At 37.0% G+C, this 8,914-nt stretch overlaps 1 non-coding gene across 1 annotated transcript; it reads left to right on the plus strand.

Moving 5' to 3' along the window:
• Nucleotides 1-353: 353 nt before the first annotated feature.
• Nucleotides 354-460, plus strand: LOC133833559 (small nucleolar RNA R71). The gene has a single exon (XR_009892934.1). It is a non-coding gene; the product is annotated as a small nucleolar RNA R71 (small nucleolar RNA).
• Nucleotides 461-8,914: the final 8,454 nt, after the last annotated feature.

The following is an 8,914-nucleotide window of genomic DNA, read 5'->3' on the forward strand; positions in this document are numbered from 1 at the left end:
CTTCAGCGACGACATGGCATCGCTGTAGATGGAGCGGTCGACGGACCTACAGCGACAACACATGTTGTCGCTGTAGAACCTTTCTTCTTCTTCACTGTGACTTTCTTCTTCGAAACCCTCGATCTCCCCGCCATGGCGCCAGCACAAGCTGAGAGAAGAGCGAGAGAACTAAACGTTTCTAAATAAGAAAATGGCCAATTATAGTTATGCATGGCCATCTCTTCCAATAATTCATATGCTTCATTAGAGCTTTTTCTCATAAATACTCCTCCCGATGCTGGATCTATAATTGTCATTGTATTCCCCCCCCCCCCAAGCCATTGTAAAACGTAAGAACCAGCAGCCACTTCTCTATTCCATGATGTGGGCATTTCCTTTGCAACTCTTTAAAACGTCCTCATGCATCATATAAAGACTCCCCATCCATCTGATGGAAGTTATTAATCTCTCCTCTAATACGGGTTGAATTTGCAGGAGGAAAATATTTACCAACGAATTTCTGATCCAAGTCTTCCCAAGTAACTATAGAGTTGGCTTGTAATGAATTCAACCAACTCTTAGCTCTGTCTCTTAATGAAAACAAGAATAATCTTAATCTTACAGCATCGTTACTCACCCCATTCATTTTGAATGTCGCACATAGCTCTAAAAAAATTGTGATATGGAGATTTGGATCCTCATTTGGTAATCCCTCAAATTGTACACAACTCTGTACCATTTGAATAATTGAGGCTTTTATCTCAAAATTATTTTCCTCAACAGTAGGAGGACGAATACTTGAATGTATCCCCGTAACAGTAGGGAGTACATAATTTCTCAATGGCGGATCGGCTTTAGCTGCATTACCCATTTTTGCATTGTTGTTGACAACGTTATTTGCGTTCTCAGCCATGGCAAAGTCTAATCTTTTCTTTATCTTTCGGTTCTATCTGCACGTTCTCTCAATTTCAAGATCTATTAGTATGATTTCATTTTGTCTACTTCCTTTCATATACCAACAATTCCTGAAACACAATACAGCCTCGATCCGAATAAGTATAAAATAAAAAAACCAAATTAGAACAAACAACAATTAATTTTGATATTGGAAATTAAGTCTTCGACAACGGTGCCGAAATCTTGGTCATAAAAATATGCACGCAAATGTACGTGGTCGTGTCAAGTAATAAATTCTGGAAGAACAGATATTGTCCCACAAAGACTATTAACCAATTACCAATAATCGTTCTTTACTTTCTATTTGGCAAGTAAAATTTAGATGAATAGATCCAACTATAAACACAATTTCAATAACTAAAAACAAAATAATTAATCAACGAAAAAAATCAATTATAAAAAATACCTAGGGTATTAACCTCATCAACTTTTCATTCTATTAATTTTATTAATCAGTTCTAAATTTCTTTCTTCCTATTCTAATAGCACGTTAATATAAATCGATTCCTATTCTTTTTCAAGATATAAGATCTCATCCTATATGCAAGTTTTCTACATCTTTGTGATAAACTTAAACATATAGCATGCATTAAGCATAGAAACCTAATTAATACACAAGCCATACAAGTACTTTCCTCCAATATGTAACATATGTCTATATAACGATAGCATATTCAATTCTCATCTTTCGAATTTTGAATCAAAATCATAAATAAAGCAAATATTGATCAGGTATTTACTAGCATTAAGCAAACATTATATAGATTAGAATAGAGAAGAAAATCAATTGAACATCATAATTAAATTAAATAAAAATCTAAGTGACTACGTTAAACCCTAGATAAAAATATTTAGTTTATATCAGACATGACTAAATCAACAAAATAATAATTCAGAAACATAACAATCAAAGACTTGAAGAAGAAAGAAAAAAATATAAAAATGCAGAACAACTAGTGTGAAAATCAAAATTAGTCTCTAAAAACGTAATTAAAATCTGACCTAATTTCTAATTAAACCCTACGTCTGAATTTATAGTAAAAAAATCACTAATACGTTGTTTTTCATAGGCGGGTTGCGACCTCGCGACTTGGCCTTTCCTAGGTCGCGACCCGTGTCAATTTTAAAGCCCATCCGAGTGTGTATAGGTCTTTAGGCGCCGCAACTCAGGCATTATCAAGTCGCAGCCCGTGTCTTTGATGTCCCCTTGATTTAGCCTCTGAATTCCCCTAGCGCCATGACTTATAAGGGCAAGTCGCGGCCCTAATTCCATTATTTCTCAATTTAAGCCTTTCAAACTTGTTTCTTCATCAAAAACTGATTTGTACTCATCCTTAGCACCATTTTGAGTCGAACAACCACCAAGAGCTTCGTTTTTCCACCATTCTCTCTTCTTTTTACATTTTTCTCATGATTCAACGCACCAACCTACAACAAAGACAAACATAAAGACTCAAGATTACCACAAAAACACATTCTAAAATGACACTAAAATGAAGTTATCAAATGTTCAAATATTTTAAGAATGATTACCATTTATTTTGTATTTTTTATGTATTTTAAAAGATAAAAGAAATAAACATAGGATTTAGGGACCTAAATGACACAATTTGAAACGGTTGGGGACCTAATTGATACAAAATCAACTTTTAGGACCAAAGTGTTACAAAGTGTAAAAAATGGGGACTGCAACTGAAAAAAAAATCTTATTTTTGGTTAATGTAGTTATTTGATGTCTAATTAATTTTTAATTGCTTTTTTTTTTGACAATGTGTTGATGGCTAGTTGATCTCAAGTTGTTTTTTTTTATTTTTTTATTTTATTTTGGGTATATGTTTAGTTATTTTTAGATATATTTTTAGTTTATTTTTCACACATTTAAAAATGCAGGGATACTTTTATCGATGTTATTTTTTTAGTTTATTTTAGGTTGATACAATGAATTGGTGTCTTGTTGATTTGTAGTTACTTTTTCAATATTGTATAATTATGGTGTTAATGTCTATTTGATATTCAGTTGCTTTTTTGTGACATAATTTTTGTAATTATGAAACTTTATAATTGTATTTTTTTTAAATTTGAGTTAGTAAAATTGAAAAAAAAAATTAGGGATTGTAACAATGTAAAAAAAAAGTTCTTATTTATGAAGAAAAAAAATCCCAATTATATATATGTCTATCTTTTTGTTAATTTTTAATATTATATTTTGAATTTTTTATTGAGGAAAAACCTAATTATTAACACCCTATTTAAATATATTATAGTTCTAACTACTGACATCATTGCATGCGTAGCTATAGCCTTTTAATATATAAATATATTAAGAATGTGACACGTACGGTATGCCATTTTTATATTAGATGTTACAAGTTGCTTTTGTTTATGCTTAATGGTTTTCCAAGCATATGTCATTCTTTATTATTGATTAGTGTCCAAATTCTTGACTTGTATTCTTTGGTTGAGTATCAACATACTGAGTTTGAAACAGAAGGAGATGGAGGGAGAGGGAACCAGAAAATTGCATGAAAAATATCCGATGAACGGTGGTGATGGTTCCTACAGTTATGCCAAGAACTCTACATAACAGGTATTTCTCTTCTACCTAAAATATTATTATTTTTAACAATGTCTAGTCTCATGTTTGGTCTTTTGAAGAACTGAACAATTTTGTCCAGTTCTCCAAAGTAGTCTTCGTTTAGTTTTTTAGTTTAATAATAGAGAAATTTTGTATTTTATTATCATTTAGTATTGTCTATACTAAACATATATATTATAGTTTTTTAACATAGTTCAATCTAATCCAATTCAATCCAGTCCACTTATACCCAATAATCTTGTCTAATCTAAAGTCATGTGTAAGGATGTAAACAGGGCGGAACGGGATCGGGGATGACTTTCCCATCCACGCCCCGTCTCAGGTCAAAGCCCCATCAGGTACCTGTTTAATAAACATGTTTAAAAAAAATTTCTAAAATTAATCAAATAAATTAAAATAATTAATATGCTTTAGTACACAAGACTAGGAATGCCAATTTAACCTGCGGGATAGGGTCCCTGTGGGATCTTACGGGACCTGCCCCTAATGGGGCGGGGAACATGATCCTTATTCCAAACATGCTCAATTTATATTGTAATTTTTTTAAATATAAATATTATTAAAAATATATAATATTATTAGCGATTTTGGGTCGTTACAGTTCTGGTTTGCAAACAAACAAAAACAAGTCTGCTATACATGGGGCTGGTTTGTCGGAGATGGATTGGACTAGACTCACAGACATATCAAGTTTTATTCGGAGTAATCTTCCATTTAATTACCTTGGATGCCAATCAGTAGCAAGAGGATAACCAAGGCAGATTATGAATGTCTTGTAGACAAAATGGTTGCCAGAATTAGAAGTTGGAGCTCAAGGAATCTATCCTTTGCAGGTAGGTGCATCTTGATTAACTATGTTTTGTTATGAATAAGTACTTACTGGTCTCAAGTGATAATTCTTCCAAAGGCTGTTATTAAAAGAATAAATCAGATATGTCGGGCTTATTTGTGGAAAGGGATAGATGATTATTCAGGGTCGGGGAAGGTTGCTTGGAAGAAGATTAGTACAGGGAAAAAGCAAGGAGGTCTTGGTTTCAGAAATATTGGTACTTGGAACACTTGTGCTATTGGCAAGTATGTGTGGGCTATTGCCATGAAAGAAGATAACTTGTGGGTAAAGTGAGTTCATAATGTTTATTTACGAGAAGAGGATTGGTTGAGTTATAAAGCTCCAACAACAAGCAGTTGGTATTGGACTAGGATAGTTCAAACCAAGGAGGAATTAAAGGCTGCTTTTTCCAACAATGATCATAAATGGCAGAGGTACAGTATCAACAAAATGTATAAGTATTTGATGAAGAATAATGAAGGAAGCTGGAAATACTCTTACTTATGGGATAGAATTGGAGTTCCTAAGCACAAATTTATGACTTGGCTTGCTCTTAAAAAAAGTTTACCAACTAGAGATAGACTTATCAACTTTGGTATTAATTCTGACCCTCTATGCTTGTTATGTGGTCAGCTTGCTGAGTCCCATAGACACCTATTTTTTGAATGCCAATTCAGTAAGATGTGCATGCAACACATACTGAGTTGGTTGGGTATTGGTTCCAAGAAGTATGAGCTGATGGGTATTACGAATTGGGTGAGAAGATGTAAGCACTCTAGATGCCAAAGGAAAGTGTATAGCTATGCTCTTTGTGCTGATGTGTATTATATTTGGAAAGCTAGAAATGAGAATTTTTGGAATGTAAAGAAACCAGTAGTTACTACTGTTATAGAGAGTATAAAAAAAGATATTTGTAATAGGATGAGTCTTTTGGTATCAAGAAAGGTCAGTAAGAAGGATTTGGATTGGTTGGGAAATTTACAAATGTAATTAATGATTGGTGTTTGTAATTAGTTTGTGGTCCCTGTGGGATCTTACGGGACCCTTCAGGACCAACAGTCCAAGCAAATAAGTGACAGTCGCAAAAGTCACTAATAAGGGGACAACACCCTTTAGATATGTGACGATAGGGTCACCAGGCTTAATCAACAAGTGAACCTTTCATAAGTTTGAACAGGATAGGTGTATGGTGAATGGTCACCAACATAACCTTCCTCATGACCATAGAGTCATAACCTTGGAACAGCGTTCCCTAGCCACGTGACAAACAGTCACCGGGGCCATATGCCCTGGCTCTGAATAACTGGTCTTAAACCAAACAAGCGCTTATAAGTTCATCGACCGTAGGGTCGGTCCAACATTAATACTCCATATGAGCCATTCAACGCTGATATCGATTATATCTAATCTTTATTTGGCTCGACGTTCATGACACTATGACATTTCTGACTCTTTAGGTCAGTGTCCCTGACTAGTCAGTACATATACAAGTATAGCACGATCGCTAGCATATAATATGCAATCCAAGTCCACATTTATCAATCAACATGCCTCAATAATAACCACACATGTCATATATACACAGGGTGCAATTTTCTTACCTCAGATTCGAGCTAGAAAGATTAAAAGAACGACCCGTGAGAACGATCAACCTTTAGTCCTTAAGCGGTCACCTAATCATAACCAAACATGGGACATCATCAATAATAATGATCAACATAGGTTCCCACACCAATATCTAACCTCCGGAAGATCAATCCCAACTAATCCCAGTAGTAGGAACACTTCCGTGGCCTATAGCTAAGTTACCGGGGTCAAAACAAGCAAACGGGGTGAAAACAGGGCAAGGGCTACGGCCCTGGCACCATGGGCCACGGCCCCCAGAAAATCTAGAGGCAAGCGCTGCGGTGCCCAACCCAAGGGCCGCGGCGCCCAGCGCAAACAGAACCTCTCCCCCATCCTCGAGCTAGGGTCGCGGCGCCCAAGAACAGAGCCGCGGCCCCCAACCCTGGGCCATTCCCAAACGTGTTTTCAACTTCTCCAAGCTTCCAAAATCATACCAAACCATCCCCGATCATCAAATGTAAGCTTCCCAAGCTTCCCAAAACACCAAAACCCTCAAAACCCAAGGTTCAAACTCACCAAAAACTCAACAATTCACAAACTCCAATTCAAAGCTTAGAAACTTGGAAAACTCAAAACTTTAAACTTAGATTACATTTGATTGGGTTGTTTTCTGTTAAATCCTTTGATTAAGAAGCTTCTAATCTTTCCTAGGATTGCTATGCCTCAATCCTTGCTTGATTCCGACTCCTAGAATTCGAGATATCTTCAAAAATGCTCAAACGGTAAAACGGTCTATCGAAAGGGAAAACGAGAAGTTTTCTAATCGTACGTTCTATCTGACAGTTACTTCAAGCTTAAGTAACCTCGAATAAAACCTAATGCTCGGGGTCCCGAAAATACCCCCGGGGACATTATAGTCAAAACCTCCGAAATTTCACCCTGATCTCAAATATTCCCAATTTATCATCAAACAAACATTCCTACTACCCCAAAATTGACCCCGTTATGACAAAACCGCTAATCCATTATATATGACTGTCTCATGCCGAATAGCTCGAATATATCTCCATAATAATGGAATCTCATTCTCAAATCAAGTTATGCACCCAAATACACATATTCACCCCCAATGGGCCAAATTATCAAAATAACATAATTATTCAAATGTGGACCCACATGCACGCATACAACATCATATCATAATATAATTCACATATACATGCATAATATCATTTAATAGCACAATTTAACAAGTATGGCCCTCCCGGCCTACTAATCCCCGCCATTAAGCCATACCGGAGAAGTCAGGGCATTACATTTTAGGTATCGGGTAGCTATTTAGACTATTGGTTTATGAAAATAAATATATGGAGATATATTTGAGGTTAGGATGTCTAGGTGGGAATATTGGGGGATTTTACTGTTTTGGCCTCGGGGACGGTTCCGGCACCCCGAGCCTTGGGATTAACTTAACAAGTAAGACAAAAGTTAGGAAGCCTTTAGGAAAAATATAAACCGACTTAATTTCCTACTCAGCTGGTTATTTTCTCTCTCACTCTCAAGAAAAACAAAGGAAACTAAACTAGAAACAATCAAGGGAAAAACAGAGGAAATTAGGGAATTGGAGCTGAAGAATTGCTGGAACTTAGAGGAAATCAGGGGCAACTTAGAGGGTTAGCTCAGCAAACAATCAAGGATTAAATCAGGGCTAAGGTAAACATGAATTTCCTTCCTTCTATGGTTAGAACTTGAGTTTCAGCTGGGTATTGAGGTATTGTTCAATTGATGATTAGGGTGGAATTGAGCTGGGGAAATCCTTGGAATCAGCTGGGTTTTGGCTAGAGGAAAGGTTCAATCAAGAAGGTAAGCTTTGTTTCATGAATTGGTGATTTGAGTTTGAGTTTTGACTGATTAAATTGGGTGTTTAAGTTCTTAGAGTTTCAAGGGTTGAAAGTGAGTTTTCTATGGGTTATTGAGCTGAATTTCTGTTGAATTGTGTAGCATAAGTTGTGGAAATGTTGGGTGTTGAAGTAGGGATCTTAGGGGTGGTTTTGGCTGAGGTTTTGAGCTTTAAAATGATGGGTTTTCTAGGCACGAAGGGAAGGGTCGCGGCTCTATTCTAGAGCGCTGCGGCCCTAGGATGAAGAAAGGCCAAGGAGGCCCAGCCAAGGGTGGGCGCCGCGGCGCCCAAAGCAAGGGTCGCGGCGCGTGTCTTTGTTCGGGTTGGCCTTGGTTCTGCTTTGAGGCTAGGGACGCGGCTAAGCTTCAAGGGTCGCAGCCCTTGGTTGTGCACATGAACTTTTGAGGGTTTTAGGCATGGGAATGTGGTCTAGTTTGCTCGGGAATGGTTTCACCACCGTGCTTGGTGGAATTCAGATCCCTGGGAGTTAGTTTTGTAACTGGAAACCTATATTTGAATAATAATGGAACCCTATACTTTGGTTGTGACTAGGTGATAAAGGATTAGGCTCGGGAATGGATCGTGCTTGAGGGGCGTTGCTCATAATCAATAACTGTACAGACTAAAGGTAAGAAAACTACACCTGGTTGAATATATGTGATGGGACTAAGGGTTCCCTAATGTAAATGCTTGAAAAGATGGTATTATGCCATGCAAGCCATTTAGTGAACCAACGACCTAAGGGTGCCAAGGGTTTCACTAGCACATAGGGCGCGGCTCGGCCACTGGTAGCCGAGGACAGCTTTTTATGCACTGAGCTCGGTTTAAGCAGGTCGGAGTCAGTGGGTTAAACAGAGGGTGCGACCTAAGTCGTCAGCTCTGAATATTATGTGATATGAGTGAAATATGTGATTGATTGTATCTTGAATCTAAATATATGTGATGAATGTTTATTGTGGATTATTTGATGGGTGTACATGCGGAATGAATTAACTGTGTGTTATCGTTGATTGTGTTGTATATGATGTTTTCTTGCTGGGCCTTGGCTCACGAGTGCTACGTGGTTCAGGTAAAGGCAGGGGCAAGT

Source organism: Humulus lupulus, chromosome 4 (genome assembly GCF_963169125.1).
Source record: "Humulus lupulus chromosome 4, drHumLupu1.1, whole genome shotgun sequence".
NCBI lineage: Eukaryota > Viridiplantae > Streptophyta > Magnoliopsida > Rosales > Cannabaceae > Humulus > Humulus lupulus.